Source organism: Ambystoma mexicanum, chromosome 9 (genome assembly GCF_040938575.1).
Source record: "Ambystoma mexicanum isolate Mex_15411 chromosome 9, UKY_AmexF1_1, whole genome shotgun sequence".
NCBI lineage: Eukaryota > Metazoa > Chordata > Amphibia > Caudata > Ambystomatidae > Ambystoma > Ambystoma mexicanum.
Window position 1 is genome coordinate 383,817,324 of NC_090931.1, and position 23,946 is coordinate 383,841,269.

The 23,946-nt window shown below is 46.3% G+C and overlaps 1 pseudogene; it reads right to left on the reverse strand.

Moving 5' to 3' along the window:
* Window positions 1-4,523: 4,523 nt before the first annotated feature.
* Window positions 4,524-23,560, reverse strand: LOC138487333 (eosinophil peroxidase-like; annotated as a pseudogene).
* Window positions 23,561-23,946: the final 386 nt, after the last annotated feature.

Sequence of the window (23,946 nt, forward strand, 5' to 3'; positions counted from 1 at the left end):
TTTTAGCAAAGTACAGCGGGATCTGATGGTTAAACTTGCTAAAACCCATGAGTTAATTGTGAGACAGGCTGACAAAGCTGGGGTCATCGTCCTTTTGAATCGCTCTGGTTATATTAGTGAGTGTAACAAATTGTTGGCAGATGAGAAGAGTTGTTATGTAATTGGTCATAACCTACGCAAGATCTTATTAGGGTGATTCAAGAAAAGGTCACACGTGCTTTGTAAGCCAAAATGATTGGTAAACAAGAAACCTGAATATTTAATAAGAGATAAGGGGAGAAGCCCTGTATTTTACAGTTTTCCCAAAATACACAAGAATCCCTCTAGTCCCCCAGGCCGACCTCAATAGTTTCTGAGGTCAATTCCATTTTGGAACCTCTATCTAAGTATGCAGATTACTATTTGAGGCCCTTCGTACAATGTATGACTAACTACCTCAGGAATACTACTGATGCCATCAACAAAATTGAGGGACTCCGTTTTACCCTTGGTACCAACCTATTGCTTTGTCTTGATATCTAATCATTATACAATATGATTCCCCAAAGAGCCAACTTAGAGGTCATTGAAGAGGTATTGTTGGGTAGGAATGATAATCATCCTGTCAGTAATGGTTTTATCCTTTGGTGCACGGAATTTGCTCTTACTAAGAATCTTTTCCAGTTTCAGGGCCTATAGTATCAACAAATTGAAGGTACTGCCATGGGGGCAGCCATGGCTCCCATCTTGGCCAATTTATATGTAGAAAGATTTCAGAAATCTATCATCTACTCTGATGGTAACCCTTATAAACTGAATTTAAGACAGTGGTTGAGGTATATTGATGATGTTTCCATAGTGTGGGAAGGTACGAGAGAAGAGGAAGTCAATTTTTTACACTGGCTTAATCAACAGAAGAATGTTTTGAAGTTTCCCAAAAAAATTGGTGAAGAAGAGATAAACTTCCTCAATATCAATGTTTTTCAGCATGACGGGATTTTGAGAGTAAGACCATACAGTAATATCACAGATAGGAATGCCCTGCTGCACTATACTAGTCATCAAGCTAAACACATCAAAACCAATGCACTTTTTGGTCAGTTTCTGAGGTTAAAAAGGAACAGTAATCTGAAGGTAGATTACGAGAACAGTGCGATTCTACTAAAAGATAAACTCCTCAGTAGAGGATATCCTAAGAAATTGGTAAAAGAATCATTGAAGCAAGCCTACAATAACAATCAGGAAGCCCTTTTAGAAAAAACTGATTTGAAAAAGTTATTAGATGCATGTGTCAATGGGCACAGAATAGGCAAGGCTGTTTGGTCCTGGTCCTAGTTGAGCGGTCAGGAATTCAGGCGTCTGCTTCCTGTCGCTTGCCACTTCTATCTCGATAAATGTGCTTGCCCTAAAAGCTTCAATCTCTATTATTCACAGCTTCCTTTGTCTATCCTTTCAGTGGCAGTGAAGACATTAGGCACACATGCTCTTACTCCATTGGCCTGCAACCTGTGGCTGTCCAGGTGCTTTGGACTACGACTCCCATGAATCCTCACAATTGACTATAACGGCTTGGGTTTATGGGAGTTTCAGTAAAAAGCATCTGGAGAGCCAAAAGTTGCAGATCCCTGCCTTACTCTAACACCTCTGATTTCAGTGCTTCTACACACATTTCAAACAAAGTATACAGTGAAAAGCTAACTAATCCAGATTCTTTCTTATCAACTGAAAGTAGTGAAATGGAAGACCACCTTTCTAAACAAGTGGAATTTATCGCCTCCCCCACTACTGATGACCTTAAAAGCAAGCCTGAGCTCACCAGCCCTGATGCAACATTCTGCCATGGAGTATCATTGGGTCCATTGGTCTGTAAGTGATTGCATTGGCTTACAAGTATTTCATACTAATATATTGTTTATATAGCGCTACATGCCAGATTGCTACCACTTTTAAGTTCTGTGATAATAGGTGTTATTTTTGCCCTACTTAGTGGTTCTCAATTTCCTGCCCCCAGGAGGATGAAGAGCTGAATCGGCCCGGTCAAGATTCAAGCTTGCATCTGCAAATCGTGTGCAGAGATCCAAGGGAAGTGCTTACACTGCTGGAAATTCGTATTAGGTATAAACTTGTGAGATTTTAAATAAGCATGCATTTACAATGTGCATTTTAATAGTGTGTGTTGTGTTTCAACATTTGAACAGCTGTCACCGCAAATTAAATTTGATGAATCTTTGCACTGGTAATGAATATTTCAAAAATATATGTTTTATATATTTAATGTCACATGGTTAACATAGAGAGTTTAACCTTTAACATTTTTGGCCCAAAAAGAAGAAATAGAAAACACTACATTTGCCCCATTTAGGACACATGAACACAAGCAAAATAGATATGGATATGCCTGGGAATGAGTGTTGTATCTTATGGTCAAGATGAATAAGTCCTTGAGGTTTAGCATCGTATCTCAGGATCAAGTTCTGGACATAACTCTGGAGTCAGTGTCGGACCGCAGGATCGAGGACAGTCAACACGTTTGGATGGAGTATGGAATCCACGAGGAACGCGTCATCAGAAGTAGAGTGCTGAGTCCCAGAGCTGTCCACGATCCCAGTAACAACCTTCACCGTTGTCACCAGTCAAAGAATCCCAATGGCTTGGCAGCATTGCTGCGGGATGTATTGGCTTCTACAAAGTGGAACTTTCATCTTCTGTGGATAGAAACATGTGTTACTGGAGGAAAACAGATTGATGGGGGAAGGCAAGGTCCTCTTTAAGACTAGAAGGAAAGGCAGTCACACCTAGGATGCAAGGCAACTGAAGGTGATACTCAGCATGACACATGGCACGGAGGACTGGGAAGCAAGTATGCACTTAATTGTGAGTCAATGTAACATCTGGGTTCAGTGGGAGTGCAGGCAGCTTTGGGCGTGAATGAGGAGAGGTATACATGTGAGTAGAGACATGTCGCAGTGAACAAGATGGGAGTGGGGCAAAACGCACGTAACAGTGAGTGAAAAAAAAAATATGAGTGAGAGAGGAAAAGCCTGTGATTGAAGTCGGGTATGAGTGGGGAAAAGTATACTTCACCGAAAGTGAAACTAAGTACACCTGACTGAGTGATAACAGGTACGAGAGAAACAGGAAACACCCAAGTATGAGTTTGAGTGAAGACAGTTGTGAGTGGAACAGAAGACCCATGTGGAAGTGAAGAGGTGCGTGAGTGGCAAGAAAGACAGATGTGTCAGAATGTGTACAGATGTGTATGGCGGTGAAGTCGGTGTGGACGAGACAGAAGACACCTATGAATGAGAGAAACTGCAGTTGGGTGTCAGTACAACCAAAGGCAAGTACTTTGAATTGGCATGAAGACAGGTGTGAGCATGCACAAAGAGGTTTGTATGGAACAAGCCAGAAGTTTGCTAAAGGGGAGTAGTGCAAGTCTTACAGATGCAATTGAAATAGTAGATGTAGCGGTGTGAGTGGCAGCAGAGTCAGGTATGAATGGGATAGAAGACGCATGCATGTGAGTGAGGGCTGATGTAAGAGTGCAGAAGATACTTAAGTGAGAGTGGGTGAGACGAGAGGTGTCACTTTCAGAAGAGCCAAGTGTAAGAGGGCATGAAGAGATCTGTGCATGAGACACAACAGGACAGAGTGTGAGTGAGGTCACGATTGAGTGGGGTGGAGAACACGTAAATATGAGTTGGAGTGAAAATAGGTATGAGTGGCAAAGCATAGTGGAGGTAAAGCCAGCTGTGTCTGGGAACAAAGTCAGGTATGGATGGGACCAAATTCCCATACATGTGAGTGAAGGCAGATGGGAGTGATAGAAGACACGGCTAGAAAGAAAACGTCTGCGACATAATATTAACCTGTGCTTTTATGTAGCAACTGCTAGCACAACATTGTTGTTTAAGAGTCACACAAAATTGTGCTTTGTGTGTTCCCTGTCACAAGTTGTGTGGTCCTGCAGATAAGGCAGTAGTGCCAGGCCTGCATTCAATGAACACCATTTCTTTACCCAATGAAGTTTAAAATGAGAATTCTCCTTTTTTCGCTGGGGGAATTAACGGCACAGTGTGTGTTACTTTGCTAGTCATTTTCCTGTACACCACCTGATGAAGTCTATGGGCCTGAAATCTTAGACATTTTCTCACCCCTGTATAATACCTCCAGTTGTCCAATAATATGTATCAAAGTCTGCAATTATGTGAATTTGAAACTAGACTAAAACAGCATGGAACCTGTCTTTCCACTTGTTCAATTGTGCTCTGAATTATTCCCTTATATTCAAAATATTGAACTTTAAAAAATGAAAGAATGAGTTGTCCCTACCTGGTTGTGAACCTTTACTGTGCTAATGTTATCACTGTGCTCTTAAATAGCTAAGCTGCTCTACAGGCTAACTGTGTTTGAGTCTGAGAGACAGCACCTACATGTGAACTGGCGCTTTGCCTGCGAGTGACACGCAGGAGTCACCTACTCCATGAGCACCTACCCGGCTCTTCACCTCTGCTTCTCCATGCAGACAGGTCCAGGGTGGGAATCTCGTTGCATCTCACAAAATCTCAGGGGTAGGTGTTTCCCAGGAAGACGTTCCTTGGCACCTCTGTGATGGCCGTGTTGTCACAGATGATTCGAGCCAGTGTCATCCTCTCCAGAGCTTGCCGCTGGGCGCTGCTGAAAACACCACGATTCTCATAATAAAAGCTATGAGGAATGGTTGGAAATGAACAGATTGTGTGCCATTGTGTGAATATTTGTGTGCCATTAGATTTAGTCAGTTTCAGAAAGTTTCTACTTCACTCTTGTCTTTCGGCTAAAATGGTCCGACCACGCCCAGCGATTACCTGTCTCCAAGCCCAGAATTCGTTCCGCACATTGATACTCAATTGGAAAAGATCCAATCAACATTTGTATTCAAATTCTACAAACTGTATTTATTCCCAAGGACAAAACAACAAGCCTAAAGAAATCTCTCCAGCAGACCGATCCAATTTAACCCTCTACCGATGTAAATCTATCGGAGATCATGTTTCATTATTTGACATGAAGCAGTAATTTTTTCCCATCAGGAAATGAGCAGATTGTGCAACCTTCAATGACCTCTACTCCCATACACAGTCCCAATAATCTCTCCCAACTAATTCAAAGCCTCTCCATACAAACGCATGGGCCTCTCCCCATAGAGCCATGGGCATTCCTACACAGAATATGGGCCACACCCCATAGATCAAATGGCCTCTCACATTGGCAAACGCTATAGGTTGTGTTCTGCAGAAGGAAAAAGGTTCCTGTATCACTGGTCCTAAAATTGATGTGCTCACCTGTCACCATCCCTGGCCACTCGGAACTGGTTTCCAATGATGCAAGCCAGAAGGGGTCCCAATTTTCCCCCTGGAAGAGAAGGTTCAGCAACTCCTCCAAGCCAAATATCGATATTATTGGGTGTTCCATAAAGGTTCATCAACTTCCTGGCTATGTCACCATTCTGCAGGACGGTTCTGGTTGTGCCAGATTCTGTGGCTGAGAGAGGCCACAAAACCTTCGCCAATCATTGTAACCTGGTCAAGACAGAGAGAAATATTTTGGATGATGAATCAGTTAGAATAATAACCCAAACTAGGGGAAGAGAGACGGAAGAAATGGGTAGGGGGAGGTTGAAAGCAGTGTGGACATCATTTACAACTTCCAAAAGCATTTGGAATAGTCATATTACTATAAAATGAGGGTTAGCTGGAAATAGGCTCACTACAATTTGGACAAGCTAAGCTGACTAATTATTTTCTTGAGGGTAAAAACGACCTTTGAACCATTCCAACAAGAGCCAGTGGAGTTCTCATTGGAGTGGACAACTTTGCTCTCGTCTCAATCCTTGAGATGTAGAGGAGGAAGCAGAATTCACCATGCAGCTTCCAAGTAGAATCAGTGAGGCTTGTGGCCCGCAGGGACATCTCCAGGAGTCATATTTAGGGGGGGCACACAGGAGGGCCACAGGAAAAAACAGGGCGCACCTATAAACGACCAATGGTAGCGTCTTGTGTTTGTGTTTATACTTCTGATATACAAAACATTTATGAATTTGAAAATGAGATTCGTATATATCTCATGGGAGCAAGCAAACGGCTTGAGCTGTGATTTTCATACTGACATGTCTGAATCTGAAAAGTACTGATTAATTTTTGGAATGTGCAAACAGTAAACTAATGCAAAGTTCAGATGTTTGCTTTCGCTATAATGTCAAAGTATTACACATTCCTCTCCACTCAAACTTTTCACTTGTAGTAGTTAAGTACCATTCACACCCGGGGAAGGGCGCTTAGCCAATCAGGTGGGTGGAAATGCGTGCGAGAACACACAACCTACTGCACGCATTTTCCAGCCACCGAGGCCTAGTCCCAGGTGACACCATCTTGATTCTCGGGAGGCGACAGGGATCCTCTCCATGTTGCCTCCCCACATCCCCACCCATCCCGCTCCCTTCCCCTGCACCCTCCCTCCCCACTTACCTGATGGACCATAGTTTTCTGCTCTGGTCACGGCACTCTCTTCCCTCCTCGCCCCCACCATGGAAAAAGAAAAGGGATTAGGTCACTTTTCTATTTTCTACAGCGGGCCAATCTTATTTTTTTATTGTTTTCACGGATGATTGGGCTCGTGCAATGCACACAGAGCCCAGTTCTCCCATGAAAACTAAAAGTGCGAATAGCAATCAACCCCTTGTCGGAGGTGTACATGGCTGGTAACGGCCCACAGCCCTGCTTAGGCTCGGGCTGGAAGGCAGTTTCCGGTCAGGTACACCCGCGACACAGGAATGATATCCAAATTGATAGAAATTGAAGGAAAATTGTTTGGTAAAGTACTTGGCAAGCTATAGGTTTTAAGGTACAGGCAGTAAAATGTATTCCTTACAGCAATACAAGATCATATCATGACACCCACCAATCCCAGAAAGGTTTTCATGGGATTATTTAGGGTTCTTGTATCATGACCATGCAAACTGAAACTCACTTCAGAACGTGTGATCAAAGAGGAGCAGTCCCAGGAGGTGGCAGAGGATAGAAAGCTTGTGAGAAGAGCAGGCTCTTGAGGGGGTGCCAGAACTGGATGTGGTTTATTTTAAGTCAGAGATTGGAGGGAAGGGAGTTCTAGAGCCTGCGAGCGACAATGGAAAAGTGGCAGCCCAAAGCGATTTTTGTAGAATGTTGGAACTTGTAGGAATCTGAGCCAGGAGTTCTTAGAGTTCTTGTGGGCTAGCAGGGTTTGATTCGTTTTTTTTGGGGGCCCTTGATGTAGGAAGATCCTATTGGTTAGGCAGTGCAACTAGAACTTGATTCAGGAAGCACAGGAGAAATGTGGTTGTGGGGCTGGAGGTTGTAGATCAGCCGGGCAGCTTTTTTTTGTAAGTTGCAGTTTTGAGACGGAAGATTGATGAAGACCGGACTGGATGGAGTTGGCGTAGTCGATTCTGGATAACATGGTTGTTCTGAGTGGGGAGGCTCTGTGGAGGAGGAAATGTAGGGGGAGATGTTACATGCTAAATATAGGGGTTGATGATCCGAGATTAGGGCCTGTCATGAGTGACATGAACAATTTTTCCCCTAAATAAAAATAACAGCTAGCCTCTCCACATCTCTCAACTTCTTCGATGCTATTAGTGTGAGTCCCCGTAAGAGAGCTTGCTGGGCTATTGTGCCTGTTGCAGTGATCTGTTAAAAGCGCACAAGTGATAGTTCTTTTAAGAAAGCTTAGCAGGTTAATGTGTCTGCTTTGTAGATCTGTATGTGGCCTGCAAGTCATGTGTTCCAATTCCAGATAAATAAATAGGTAGCATGCGGTGCCTGATAAATGCGCATGACCTGCAGATCATAGGTTGAAATGCCAGTAGGCACAACTTAATTCTCCATTCCGTGGTGAACACAGCGAGACACTTATTTGGGCAAGAGACGTGTAACAATACCACACTATAAACCAAATACCAAACCATTAAAAAAAACTTATTGGGTGATGAGACAGGGGAAAATGGAGCTCTGGGTGGCGTGTTAAATAACTAAACGCTGCTCAGATTAACCCTGCCATCATGTTATGTCTGCTAAAAGCAGAATCTCTTTTCTGACCAGAATTGTCGGGCACTGGGGTTATTCCCTAGAGGACAGTTTAGTGTCTCCTAACTCGGTTTGGGGGTTTAAAATGCACCTCTAGGATGGGGAGCTAAAATCTCACATTTTCATCAAGGATAATACAGCATTACAGCAGCCATCTTGGCTCTCGGTTCATACACACAGTAGGGAGCATGAAAGGCCCTCAAAGGGCAGCTTTCAAGGCTGTCTCCATGCACAATGGAAGAGCATTAGAACGGATGCAGTCTAGGCTGCGGCACATGTTCTAAAACGCAGACACTACACACACTGCATCATGTAGGGATGCTTACATTAGTGCAGGTGCTACGGCTAGGGAAAGCTTATGAGGATACAAAAGACACAAGTGAAACCTCTCCTCATCCATACCCTCGAAACGCAAATTGCAAGAAATCTTGAGAGCTGCAGCCCATGGGCTCTGAATTTGAAAAAGCTCTCAGGTTTCCCCCTGGCATGCACGAGTAGCTTTTGCTTACAGTACTAATTTTAACCCTTTGTGTTCAGGGACTCGTAGTTTTACCTTGTCCATTTTAAAGTCAAGACTACAAGCCCCAAAAGGCAAAGCACAAACCAGAGCAGGATGAAGCGCTCAAGTATTGACAGGGAAACTTCAGGAAAGTACACAATATATATTCTTGGATTTAATTTAAACAACAACAAATAATGCTGATTCTCCGGACACTTACAATTAGTTGAGGTTTGTTCACAAATTGGGCAATCTTTAAAGACTATTTTAAACAAATCATGTTGCTTGCTGATTTTTTATTTTTTTACTCATGAAAGTACAAAAAAGCCCTGTCTTGGTGGTCAGCACCTCAGTATGTGAACTTTGTAGCCCAAAGGGCTGCCCCCAGCCTTTACAGAAATAAGCAGGTTCTAGAAGCAGAGCAGAGGCAGTAACCAGGGCTGGCTGAAGGGAAGCAGTGCCCATTTCAAAATGATGCATTCGGGCCCTTTGCCCAAACCGAAGATGCCTGGTACACAAGCATGCTGTTCCTCGCAAGCACTCCCAATGCCATTCATACCAGTACGGACATGGGAACCCAACTACATAAGGCATATGAAGTATAAACAAAAACGAGTGACGCTTTAACATTTTCTTTTCTCACCTTAACACGAGCAAATTCCTTGAAGAAGGGTGAGAAATCTAATGTCATGAGATTCCAATAACCCGGTGACTAATTATTGTAGTGAAATTGCTGAGAAAATATAAAGCAATCCTGGTGTGGCCCACCATTAGACATCAATGTAGAACAATGCTGTCGAGGGGCACCAAAGCCAAAGGCAAGGATATACGTCCATTGTAAATCTACATATATGAAGAACACACATCTTTCTTTGGTGAGAGAACCATGACTCAAACTCATACTGCTATAAGTGACCAGAGACAATTCCGCCAACATTGTGCTCTATATAATGGTTACTATTCTAATTCCCCATGGAGTAATAACTTCTTCTCAGTTCGAATTGCAAAGCACCAACTTGTGATTGGTCAAGCTGAAAATATATAAGAAATCACAATTAAAGGAGGTTTGCAAGCACAAGTAGGATTCACTTCTTTCGGAAAAAGAGACTAAGTTAACGCCACAAGGATTAAAATAGCTTCAGTACTGTACAGGTTACCTACAGATCTCAGCAACAGTCACACAACTTGCTGAGTTACTTAATATTCAAACACAAGGTTAACATTCACTGAAAGAGCAGATGTGTGATCAGCAATAGCTATAGATGGGGCAGTCGCACTGTGTTTGCTCAAACAGTGTCCAGAAAACAGAGTGTCCAAGCTGGCAGCAGGTCCAGACAAGCAGCAGAGGTGTGCTTTGCCTGGGAACTCAGCTGTGTAGCAGGGAAATACAGAATGCCATGGGAGCTGCAAACCCACTCCTGTTTTATCCCAGGTAGCTCCTTGGCAATGAGGGAAGATGACCTGCCTGAACCAGATGGAGAAAGGGAACGAGATGCCAACAAGCAGCCCAGCAAGAGACAGCAAGGCGGTGGGAGGTGATGCCATCCTGATGGGTCCAGCTAGTTCCCCTGCAATGTGAACGTCTTAAGAACCTTCTGTTTCCCTGCTGCCTATACATGTGAGTCTTAGTTGCTAGCCAAGCAAGAGTGAGTTGCATAGGTTAGTCAGATTAGACAGCGCTGTGATGCTTCAGAGCGCCGTACCTCTTCTGTTCAGTACCTCTGCTCCAGTCAGTTTAAATATGTTTTCTATCTTCATTATTTTAAAGCTGTTTTGACGTCCCAGTTAGTTGTAGCACATGCGCGAGCCTCGTTTGGGACCCGCGCATGCGCAGGTTAATAAACCGCGCTCGTGCGGGCAGTTGCCGCCGGGACGCGTAGCAGGCAGCATCGCGTCCCGTGTCTCTCTGAATGTGTGCGTGTGCGCATGTATGCATGTGAGCCACCCGAGGCACGGTTGGCTATACAACAACTGGCGACGAGGCAGGATACCATCGCAACGTTCGCTTGATGAACACGGCGTGTTTTACATCGGCGACGCTACACGGTGGTGAGTCACGGACCCGGCGGGAACAAATCCATGGTGCCCTAGCATCGTGTATGCAGCAGTAGCGGCCTGAATAGGTGCTCGTGTGCCGCTCATACCACAGTCATAGAATTTTTGGAACTCTGGCAGTCTTCTACATCCCAGAGGACAGCCAACATCGCAGAGATACCGAACAAAAGGTGGCTGGACAGCTCAGCTGGCAACAAGGAAGACACACAAAGCTGGAGGAGAGCAATGACATGCTGAATTCCACCGTACAGTAACGGGAGGTATGTACGCTGCCCGCCCAAGTCAGGTTTGCGGCCTCTGAGCCATAAGGAGGTGCCTGTGCGACCTGTAGACATGGCGGAAAGTGACAGAGAGGCGGAAGCGGCGACTGTGGTGGTGAAAGCACAACAGGGGTCATTGTTACCCATGCAGGAGTTTGATGTGTCCGGTCCCCCTTCGAAGTTGGGCCCAAGATGGTTGCTATGGATAAAAAAACTTGATATGTACTTTGCAGCGACTGGGATAACCAATGACTATGCGAAGAGGGCCACTCTGTTGTACTCCGCAGGCCTGGATGTCATACGCAAATATGAATCCCTGAACCTGCAGGTAGTAACCTATGATGCCGTCAAAACTGCTCTGGAAAATCACTTTATACCACTCTCTAACGTCGACTTTGAGAGGTTTCTCTTCTGTGGCGAAAAACAGCGGGAGGAGGAGTCACTGGATCAGTTTTGCGCTTGACTGCGGCTCAAGGCCACCACGTGCCGATGGGACAATGAGGAGTCGATGATTAGGAATCAGGTACTTCAAGGGTGTAGCTCAGGAAAACTACGAAGGCAAGGGTTGAGGGAACCGGGCTGGACTCTGCAACAAATCCTAGACAGTGGAAGAACCCATGAACTAGCGGAGTCGAGAGGTGCCAAGATGGACGCAGCAGTGCGCCCTGGGAAATCGGAAGAGGCATTTGCTATCAGTAAACAGACTGCGTCGAAAGACACGTGGGGTCAGAAACGACAGGAAACTCGTTCCCCGACAGGGTCTGGATCGATCTGCCAGTACTGCGGATATGATTTTCCCCATTCTGAGGAGTGTCTGGCCAAATCGAGGTCATGTGGCCGGTGCAATGGACCAGGACACTACGCCCGTATGTGTCGTGCCCCATCTCCCGTGCCAACACAGAGGGGCCCGGCCAGGGTACGTGGAGGTGGTTTGAGAAGGCAGAAGAGCATTGCGGCTTTGGAGCAAGAAATGCAGAGACTTCAGCTAGCTGAAGAGGAAGAAGAGGAGGAAGACGAAGTATTTTTCATCTCGAGCATCGCTACTGGGGCGAAGAGCAAAAGACAGCCCAAATGTGTCGTGAACATTCAAAGGGTGCCGACATAAGTGCTAATTGACACAGGGGTCTCAGTATGCGTGCTGGCCTCGGAACACTACCGGAAGATTCCTGGCCCTCCCGCGCTGGACATGTCGACGGTGAGGATTTTCACGTTTGGGGGAGACACTCCGCTCCCCATCAAGGGTGTGTTCGTAGCGCCTGTATCCAGGGGCGGAAAGACCATAAAGGCCCGGTTCTTTGTTACTGATGTGAGTCCACACTCTCTACTCAGCTGTGCGGCATCCGAAGCCCTGAGCCTGGTTCACTTTGCATTAGAGGTCTATCAGGTGGATATCGAGACACTGCTGGACAGGTTTGCGGGCATTTTCGAAGGAGTTGGGAAGTTGAAGGCGCCCCCGGTTCGTCTGCACATTGACGACACGATCAGACCAACAGCTCTCAAGCACAGGCGTATTCCGTTTCATCTGCGAGAGAAAGTGGAAGATGAGCTCCGGTCGCTTGTCAGTATGGACATTATCGAGAGAGTGGAAGGACCGACGCCCTGGGTCTCGCCCATTGTGGTGGCGCCCAAACCGAAACAGCCTGGGGCAGTGAGAATTTGTGTTGATATGCGTCTCCCCAACGCCGCGATTAAGAGAGAGAGACACTTAACGCCGACCCTCGATGATATCATTGGGGAGTTGCAGGGGGCAAAAGGTTTTTTTGAAATTGGATCTAAGGGCGGGCTATCACCAGCTGGAGCTCCACCCAGACTCTAGATTCATCATGACCTTCACCACACACGATGGCCTGTATCAATTCAAGCGCCTGAGCTTCGGCATTTCATTGGCCGCCAAAGTCTTCCAGAACACTATTAGGGGGGCGCTGGCAGGCCTCAAAGGCGTCTTGAATATGAGTGATGACATTTTGGTGTTTGCTGACTCAGAAGCCGAACACATGAATAGGCTCGAGAGCACGCTGAAAAGGTTGAGTGATCTGGGACTTACCCTACACCGTCAAAAGTGTGAATTCTTTAAAGACCGGATAGGGTTCTTTGGATTTATTTTTCACGCCGCTGGAGTGTCACCAAATCCAGCGAAGATCAGAGACATTCGAGAAGCTGCGGCACCATCCTCCCCCACGGAGGTAAGGAGCTTCTTGGGGATGGTGAATTACTGTGGGTGCTTCATCAAGGGTTTGGCTTCCTTGTCTGAACCCCTTAGGGCGCTGACCAGGAACGACGCCGTGTGGAGGTGGGAGAGCAAGGAACAGGAGGCATTTCAGGCCCTCAAGAATGCTCTGTCCGATGGGGACACCATGGCGTACTTTAACCCCTCCGTGGAATCGGAAATTGTTGTGGATGCCAGCCCCGTGGGTGTTGGGGCAGTACTATTGCAGCCCGATGAAAGGGGGGATATGCGTCCCATCGCGTACGCAAGCAAGGCTCTCTCCAACACTGAAATGCGATATTCGCAAATTGAAAGGGAGGCGCTAGAAATTCTGTGGGGCTGTCACCATTTTCGATTGTACATCCTGGGCAAGCCTGTTGTAGTGGTGACGGACCACGAAGCCGCTGCTGCCTATATTGGCGGGGGTATCTTCGAAGCCGCCGCCTAGGATCGAGAGGTGGATGTTGTCCCTAATGGAGTATCGGGTTCGATTAATTTACAGGCCGGGAACCAACAACCCGCCGGATTATCTCTCACGCCACCCCAACACAGAGAATACGGACAAGGACAGTGTTGTGTCCGACTGCCAAGGTTTGCTCTGTCACGTGGTGGATGGTGCGCTACCGGTGGCCCTGTCGAGGCTGGCTATAGCGATGGAGTCGTCCAAGGATGAGGTGTTCGGCATCATCAAGGCGGCCGTGAGAAGTGGCGACTGGAGAGAGGTGCTGCGCAACAATTCAAGGCGACAGTCCGATGCCCAAAAGGACCTGCAGGCACTCTGGAAGGTGAGGGACGAACTGTCGGTCTCAGATGATGGTTTGATCCTAAGAGGGAGGCAGATCGTGATCCCGCAGGTGTTAAGGGGGCGCGTGTTAGAGCTGGCGCATATCGGGCACCAAGGGGTCATCAAGACCAAGGCGAGACTTCGACCCAAGGTCTGGTTTCCTGATTTGGAGGGGATGGTGGAGAGCTTCGTGAGAAAGTGCTTGTCGTGTCAGGCAGCCAACCCAGGAGACAAGGCCCCACCTATCAGTTCTATGGAACGGAGCGAGAAGCCGTGGGGAACCGTCCACGTGGACTTTGGCTCGACGGGTCGAGGCATGTATCTTCTGGTGGCGGTGGATCAGTGGTCGAGGTATCCAGAGGTGGAGGTAGTCGAGTCCACAGCAACGGAGTTTACCACGAAGGCCCTGGACAAAATGTTTGATGCGCATGGATTCCCAGAGATACTTTGCTCGGACAATGGACCGCCGTTTACCGGCAGCCAGTTTGCCCAGTATCTCCAACAGAGAGGGATCCGTCACCGCAGGGTATCCCCGCTGTGGCCTCGAGCGAACGGAGAGGCTGAAAGGATGATGCGTACCTTGAAGAAGGTACTGAGGATTTCCGCCAGTGGGGGTGAGGACCTTCTGAAAAAGCTTGTGGAGTTTTTGCGAGAATATCGCACCACGCCTCACCAATCGACGGGGGTTGCCCTGCGGAGGCGCTGTTCGGGCGTTGCCCTCGGGGAATGATACCAGAAGTGGAGGGCAGGAGGCCAGGTATCATAGACAATGACAAAGTCCGAGAAGAGCGCGCTGTGCGCAATCAGAAGGAGAGAGAGAGACGAGGACTGCACAACACCGAGGTGTGTGTCGGTGACTCTGTGTTGGTTCGGAACCGACACCCCGAGGGCAAACTGTCTCTACCCTACGAGTCGCCCGTGGAAGGTCACCCACATGAAAGGAACCATGGTGACAGCAGCGTGTGACCGCGGCACTGTCACCCGCAACAGGTCTTTCTTCAAAAAAGTGGACACCTCGCCGGGGGCCACAGGTCGAGAGGAAAGGCCACCCCAAGACACTATCCCTGAGGCCCCAGTCGAGGATCCCACCAGGGACATCGTCCCCGCGGACATCAGTAACAGTGGGACTGGCCCAGGCACCTCGAGGTATCCCGTGAGGAGAGACCGGAGACCGCCGGCTCACCTCAAGGATTATGTCCTGGACTCCGGGGACTGAGCGGATGTCTCCAAGGGTGGTCCCCAGTGATGGAAGTATCCAGTTTGTAATTTACGGCTGTTGCGTTGTTAGAGCACCACGTTGTTGAACTGTTTTGTTGATGGAAAAAATAAGGGATGTGACGTCCCAGTTAGTTGTAGCGCATGCGCGAGCCTCGTTTGGGACCCGTGCATGCACAGGTTAATAAACCGCGATCGTGCGGGCAGGTGCCGCCGGGACGCGTAGCAGGCAGCATCGTGTCCCGTGTCTCTCTGAATGTGTGCGTGTGCGCATGTATGCATGTGAGCCACCCGAGGCACGGTTGGCTATACAACAGCTGTAGTAGCCCAGGTGGCTCCAGTAGTAAAGTTTAGGTAGATCCCCCATTCATGTATAGCTGTGAGTTTTATGCCTTCACTTTTGTTATTTTTCATATCCTTGGTGCTGAACAACCAGTCACTTAACCAGTTACCAGCCCCCGTACATGGGTGGGTGCTGACCGGTGTATGGTGCGAGCTAAATGTCACTCTTTATCGTGCAAACAGCAAGGTAACTCTCCCTCCTCTGGCTCACAGGTGGCACCGAGATCTCCCCCCTAAAAGCAAATAAGTTGACGCGGCAGATGAAGTGACTCTTCCAGGGCACTATTGGACCTATAACTGACCTTTTGCGGGTTTCCTTGGTAGGGTGAGAGCTCGTTGGTCTTCCTGCCAGCCCGAATTTTGTGCTAAAGGGACAAAGCACCCTAAGGAGAGCAACTTAGAGGTGTAAATACCCATGTTCAAGTAAAGACGAATTAAGCTGTTTAGTTGTCCAACTGCAGGCCTCTAGGGCCGGATCCATGTCAGGTTTTCAGGACACCCCTCATTAATGTTCATGAGACACATTTGCATATATTTATTCTAAATTATTCTAAATGTATGCACATTTTTTATCCTGCATCCTGCACCGCAGTTCGACAAACGTGGAGGAAGGGGAAAGGCTGTTAGGCATTCCCTTTCCACGCTGTGGTGCAGGAAAGTCCTTGGGGGCTGCAAGACCACAGCAGGCGGGTCACCAATCTGAGTGGCCTCGCAATAGAACAGCACACTGCAAAGAGCTGACATGAGGTAGGAAGCGGTGAGTATAGCAGATGTTTGAATGCCAGAGAGGGGGTTTCCTCAGGGGAGGAGTAATACCTACTCACTTTCACTCTCTGCTCCCTTCTCTCAGAGATGCGGTGGTGCCATTAGCACGCCTGGTGCTGGGCCCTAGCATGTGCAAGTCTGTCTGACAAATTCCACGTTGGTGCTCTGAGCCAGCGCTGGGAATGCTGAGTATCTGGAGGCTAAGAACTCTCCTAGTGGAGCAAAACGTTCAGATGGAGAATCTGAGTGAAAGTCTTATAGCTGGGCCCTCAACTGGTGAACTGACACTTGTAGCAGGGGAGCCTCCTCCAGAGACTGAAATTAGTACCACGGTTGAGCTGGTCGAAATGTCAGCAGACATCCAATCCTGTCCCTCTAATGCTTTAAAAGTGCTGAACAGATGGAAACGAGAGAGAGAGCGAGGGAGTGAGAGAGACAGAGAGAGAGAGAGAGAGAGAGAGAGAGAGAGAGAGAGAGAGAGAGATCAGACTAAGGACCCAAAACGTGACAAGCATCCATTACAAAAATAGAAATGTGAGTAGGGAACTTCTTCTGAAGCGCGGCTGCTCGGCCTAGAGAGGCGGACTTAACAATGAAAATGGACGATATTGAAAACAGAGAGCGGTGTCGCAATCTCAGGATTTTCCGGGCACCGTAGAAGGACAGGGAGACACAACACAATGTGGAGAGAAAGAATAACTAAATAAACAACATGCTCTTTAAAGAAGAAGGTGGAAAACATATTTTACTTGACAGGGCACACAGAGCCAGGGCCAAGCAAAAATACCTAGATCTATGGTGGCCAAATGCCCCTATTATCAGGAGAAAAGAGAGATTCCAATGAAGATGTGGACAGTTGAGAATATTAAATACAAGGAAGCTTAAATACGTATTTTCCAAGACCTTTTGCAGTTCACGCTGAACAAAAGGAGTCAATGCAAGCCCTTGGCTATCTGACTAAATGCACACAACATGAGACATGGATGAGTTATCCATCTCATTAATGGTTGGATTTAAGAAGAAGGAATATAAGGTTGCCAATGTAGATGAGATGGATTGAGCTCAGAGATCTGATGCAGAGGTGTCCCTGGCCATCACAGGGGGTTGGCGCTTTTTCTTCGCCAGGAAAGAATAAAAATAAAATGGCTGGATCAATAACATTTAGGAAGATGAATAATCCATCAGCAGGAAGGGGCTAGGAGAAGATTTATTCTAGTCCAAATAAACTGCTGACTCATCCCATTTCTAAAATGGCAGACGATTGTGATGAGGTGGAGGGGGATTATTTTTTATTATTGTTTATGATAAGTATTTTTATATGGAACGGCAGGGAGATGTATCTTCTGACATGACAGGGTATACTAGTGTGGTGGATTGTGCCTGCTGGGGGACTATATAAAAAAAAAATCCCCTGACGCTTAAGTCTCTAGCAGCTCTGTTGGCTGTTCCCCCCGTCCAACCCTCACAGGGGGGGCATGAGTCACCTCAATGATAACCTCTGAAGGAAGAATTCTTCTGTTGGCAGGCTCATCGAGGATACAACCTTGTGACCTGCAGTTTGCACACATATCACTGCAGCAGGTGCATCAACCAACTAAGGTACCTTAGAAATTACATTCAAATCATCTATTCTGTAGGTTTACCTACTTAAGTATAGGTGAACAAAATAATGGTTGCTAAATGGGAAATGTAACTCTGGAAGGGAAAAGGAGTAAAATCAAAATGTAATGCAATGTAATGTAACTGGGTTTTGAATAACACCACTTCGCCAATTGGGTGTCTCTTGTTGCTAGAAAACTGGTGGGTGCAAGGTTTTGAATTAGTCATAACTACTATAATTACTCGTGGGCAGCCGTTAATACCATCACTTTTTAGATCGTCTGGGAGATTACAGAAAGGGACCAGCTATATCCAAATCAGTCTTGATACTGTCCCTAAGGAGCAGTCCAATCCAACCAGCTAAGCCAGGTCCCCGCAGGGGCAAAGCAACTCCAGGGTTGTTTTATCCTTTTGGTCTAGCAGGCGTGAAGGACTGCTCACATTAGAATAGGGAGCAGAACAGATGTGGATACAATGGCATGAAAGACAGCAGAGAGCAATGCCTACCATACCGTAGATATTTTCACAGCCTTCCATCCATCACTTTTCGAATGAAGTTTGTCTCCCTAAGTTTGACAGTGCATACTCAGATATCCTTCCCTTAATTTCAACACATAGCGAATCAACCGGCACCAGAGATGCGGTGGTGCCATTAGCATGCCTGGTGATGGGCCCTGGATGGGAGCATGCGCAAGTCCATCTGACGAATTCCACGTTGGAGCTGCGGGTGGTTTTATACAGGAGAATCTCGTGGGGAGGGACTCCCTCTCTGGGGATAAGGGTGATCATTTAGCGTACATCCCTTATAACACTGTCACACCCCCACATACTTTAGCTCCTCTTTCGTTTGCTAACCTCTTTTTAAATAGTAGACCCATCTACTGCTATCAGGCATAAGACCTCAAAATACTTGAAAATACTGCAACGAGGAACAGCATGGGAAATATGAAGATCACTTGTCACCAAAGTACTGGTACGAAGTGGCCCAACCCAGATATGAAGAGTGAGGCAACAAAACTAATGAAAGACTTATACTGGTGAAAGCCAGATACATTGTGTAAAAACTGACAATGGACAAAGCAAATAGTCGACTCCAGAGGGTATAGGCAGCAGCTGTGGAAACTCTCAGGCACAGGAGTTTCAAAGCTGCTTGGGGGACCAGAGGAGAACAAGCACAGAGAGTGCTGCAGAGTTGCAGCAGCAGTTCCAGTTCTCCACAGGTGGTGCAGGAGCAACCACCGACGCCAAACTGAAAGCAGGAACGAAGGCGAGCTGCATAGCAGGGGACTGCAAGGCCGTCGCAGACAAAGAGAGAGACCCGGTGAAACTGAACTGCACAGAAGGAGCCGCGCTGTCGCCGCAGATGCGGAAAGAAGCCTGAAGAAGAAGAGACGCAGACTCTTGTCCCTGGAAGCCCCAGTGACATACCAAGAGCGCTGTGAAGATAAAGGGTAATTCGAAAGACCCGGAGGGGACATGGGGTAGAAGGAAAGTGGGTTCTAACGCCTCTCTTCCTCGGCCAAATAGTGTGGAAACACCTATTGGCCCCTGTGTGTGTCAAACCTGCAAAATAGTTCCTCTTCCTTGTGCTAGTAGATGGGAGAGACCCACTGGCCACCGGAAAAGGGTCAAGGACACCTACCAAAGAAGAAGAGAAACCATGGTCAGGGACTCTAAACGAGATAGTGATATGAGTCATCTTCCCCTTGGCGGTACTTGGCAGGTTATTTTACCAAGTACGCCAATCCAACGATGAAGCGAAACCCGGTCGAAGACCCAAAATAAGAGAGAGATTCAAGTCCTCTACCTCGTGGCAGTGGGTGGCAGGTTAGTGAACCAAGCCTGACAAGTCAAAGAAAAGCCTGGGTCTGGGATGATGACCTCGGTTGGAACTCTGTGTTTCAAAAGCACCAGAAAGAATCCAAGAATCTAGGGGAAGGGAGTCATTTCCCCTGGATCTGGTATAACTGGCAAACATCAGGAGGAGGGAGTCATCCACCTGATACCACGTGATGAAAGTAAAAGCAAACTTTCACCCAGCGGAAGGGACTCATTTCCCCTGGCGTATTGACTATAATTTCAGATACAATGTGGCAGAAGATAAAACAGGTTACAGTGAGGGGAGGAGAGGCACCCTCCCCACCCCTCATGTCCAAACTACTTGAGATTTAAAGTCATTTGCAACTTGAACTTGAATTTCAAAGTGAAGTGTGATCCCGATCCCAGAAGAAGGGAGCCATTCTCCTGGGCAGTAAACACTGCCTTCTTAGCTAGTTTAGTTATAAATGTGAGGGACTGAGTTAGGAATTTTGACACAAGACAGTGGACTTTTATATTGAATGGGCATTCTGACAGCCCTTTTAGATTTTAGTTGAGGTAGGGAAACCCCTCATAGAGATAGGGATAAATAACATTTTATCATCATTTCTTTGATAATAAAAGTCTTTTTCTGCACCCTTACATATGGTGTCAGAGGTGGGATGCTAGACCACCTGATAAAGAGTGAGAAGTGCATGGCCAGGTCCAGTACAGAATTAACACCCATAGGACTGTTAGGCATACAACTTTAGAGACCACCCCCTTTTCCTACTGCAAAAACCCCTTCAACCTCTTCCTTAACGGAGAGCTCAGAAAGTGGGGAAGAGACAGCAAACCCTACCTAGGGCAACCCCGGAGAACCTGTAGAGGGGGAGCCTCACAGCTGGGTATCTTTTAACAACAGAAGGAAGATTCAGACGTGGCGCGATGTTCAGCAATAGTTGACTATAAAGCGTATCTCGTAAGAGAGAGGTACGACTGTAGGACCTCTAGATGGCATTGAAGTAGACACATTGAGGGAGTCATCATATTTATGATGTTGTGACCATCCATCAATTTTGAAGGATGCACAGAAAGAAGTTCCGGGCTGAGGTAGTCCTAATCGAGAAATTGTGATCTACATGTGGCCAGAAAGCTTATTAAGAACTATTGAAGATTTTCTTCACAACATTGGTTTCCTATTATTAGAGTGACCTGTTAGTAGGAGAAACAAAATCATGTGTATCACCCCTGAAGAATGTCCGACAGTTAATGGAAAAGACAGAAAGATGTGGGGTGAAAAAACAGAACTAGGCTCAGGTTTGCAAAAATTGAGATGTATAGCTCAGGTGTACTTCTGATCTTGATGTTAGTTCTAGACAGCAGTACTCGCCATCAGTGGAACGTTTTGATGTTTGAGATTATAGGATCTCCTGTTTTACATATGAGTTTTAGAAGTTAGGACACTTCTCAAAATGTGTAGTTATACTTATGAATGTGTATAATGTTTTATGAAATTTTGATATGTATTTCTGTACAATAAAAAAGTATTTTGTGAAGTATTGAGTATAATACTGTTCGAATAGGCACCAGTGCACGACTATTGTCTTTTTTGTTTACATTTGGGAACAGATGTGCCACTGTTGTAGTTTGAAAGCCAATATTGAACAGTATGATCAATGATATTTAGTGCCACAAGCTTGTAGTCAGTTTCCGCTGCAGCAAATCTGTGCTCCAAATATCAAGGTTTCCTTGTTTTCTCCAATTTGGAGGACTAGGCTTTGAGCTGCAGCTAACACGAATATTATGGCTAAGGAGAAATCTAATTGGGTGGAGATTCACATCTCTAATTTAGCAACTCTAACATTAGAGGACATAGAAAGGAAAGAGGGACAAAGGCTCAAATAAATGACAAAAAGCAGACTGTGGGAGTGTGAAGTAGTGTCTTGCTTAGAGGGAATACACAAAAAAGACAGATGCATGTTAAGAAGCAATCACTACAAAAGCAAGTTAAAGACTCTCTATGCCAGAGTCATAGAAACATTGCATTCTTTGGCTAAAGTGGATGAGTGGATGGTATCAGGTGAAAAGGATAACGGTGAAGGAACCAAACATTGTAACACTGAGGCAGCATGCATCCTGCACGCTAAAATCAGGATAGAAGGTACGAAAACATTTGTTTGTTGGGACTAGGGTGGAAGATTCAGTCTTTATATTGCGCGTTCTGCACTTAAACCTAGAGATGTTTGTAGGACATTTCAGCTGCCAACACAGGGAGCTGCCACGTAACAGAAAGGAGGTGAAATAGTACTTTAGGAAGTGAAGAGATCAAGGTTATGAGAAAACATACACTGAAAGGCAGCTAAGAAAAGACAGCTTTTAGGTGTAGGAAGGGTAGTACTGCTCTTTCCACTTCAGAGCCTAAATACATGGGCACGCAGGGGATCATTGCTAGTCCTTAGTAAAGATCTCTTGGGTGTGAAAGTGCAGGCCTTAGTGTGGCAGCCTAGCAAACTATACGTTAATTAACAAAAGAAAACCTTTGCATTTGCATAGGGAGAGTACATAACCTTGCTTGATATTATGGATTAGGGTAGGGGTGTGCAACTTTCGGCTCTCTAGATGTTTTGGACAGAAACTGCTATCAACCCCATCCAGCTTAGCCAATGGTAAAGGATCATGGGAGTTGTAGTCCATAACATCTATAAAGCTGCTGGTTGCAGACTCCTGGATTGGGGAGTTCAAGTGATGAGGGTAAAAGAGAAAGAAAGATCAGAACTGTAAGGGCAGACTGTGGGGAAAAGATCAGAAAGATTTACCAGGAATTTAAAAAGAGACTGTGCATAGAGAGCTAAGCGGCGTGCAGATGGTGGGGAGGGTGTGGGACAACTGGGGAGGTTATATAGAGTGTGAATGAAGAACTTACACATTGTGTCGAGTGGGACAGGTGTCAGGTGTCATTCCCTGTGGTTGTAAATACTGCTGATGTTGGCGCTGGTCTTAGGTCGTTAGAAAGAAGAAGATGCCAGTTTGAATATCTCCCAGGTGGCCTATAATATCTCCCAGGTGGCCTATAATATCTCCCAGGTGGCCTATATGCAGAAGTAAGCATGATCAGGTGAGGTTCCTGCTTCCCTACCTATCCCCACCTTCCACCTTTCTTTTGGGTGGGTGGGGCTGAGTTTAAACAGAGAGGTCATCAAAAAGTGGAAAAGTTCAGTGTTGCAGCGCCATACCGTTGTGCCAATGACGGGTGTATTCAGTATATTAGAAGGGCCACACTGATTTGTTTGAGTCTTTTGAAAATATTTTAATAACAAGATGTGAACTGAAATATCACCAAGGATTGCACATGTCAAAATGGTAAATGTGCTTGCATGATATTGAAAGATTTGGCAACCTAATTTAAGAATGGTGTAGAAATCAATTTATTGAAACAATTTTTCAGGTCAAGAGTATGCATTTACCAATAGCATCTAGAAATGCCTTTCAAGAACAGCGTAAACACATTTATCTTAACCTGGGAGGCTGTTGCTCTCTCCATACTTTGGTCCCTTCCCCAGAGGTTGAGGTTCTCTCTTATGGCTGCATGCCAGGATGCTCTGTTCTTCTCCCTGCTACTGCCTTACTTGGAGGCCATGTTCTCTCGCCCTCTACTCTCTTACAGGGAAGGCCACAGTTCCCTGCACCCTCCATAGTTCCTTAGCTGGGTATACGTGAGTATTTGGCCATTAGATTCTTACCCGGAAGACCATGATCTCGGCCCCGCTGCATGTTGATGGCGGCTAAATCTAGGCCAATCCTCTTGAACAGTTTGAAAAGTCGCTCTCTTAACTCGTCCACCATGATCTGGTTCTGTCTGTTCAACTTTGCACGATTTGCCATTAGGCCGCGGAGAAGAGGATCGATGCCTCCTGAAAGCACAATCAAAAATATTATAGTTAAAACTCTGAACATCTTAAGATTATACAAAACCACGATGCAGCACTAATCATGCAAAGGCGGATTGCCAAGGGGGGGGGAGGGGCAATTGTCCCCCCCCCCCAAGCTGGCTGGGATGCTGCCCTATGGGCCAGATCTCCAAAATATAAAATACATAATAAAAAAAGACAAAATCCTTCAGAATCTATCTTGCCACAAAGGAACCAAGTGCTGCAAAGCCTGCTCAGACTTTTTGTGAATTTGGTGAGATATTCATCATGATGTCAGCAATGTTGTAGATGTGCCTGGGTGGCCCCACACAAGTGCCTCCACAGTGAGAGGGCGAGTCGTCTAGGCTGGAGAGGCACGTTCATTCCGCCCAATTGTAATGTATGCATTTAAATAAAAGATGGTATGTCCCT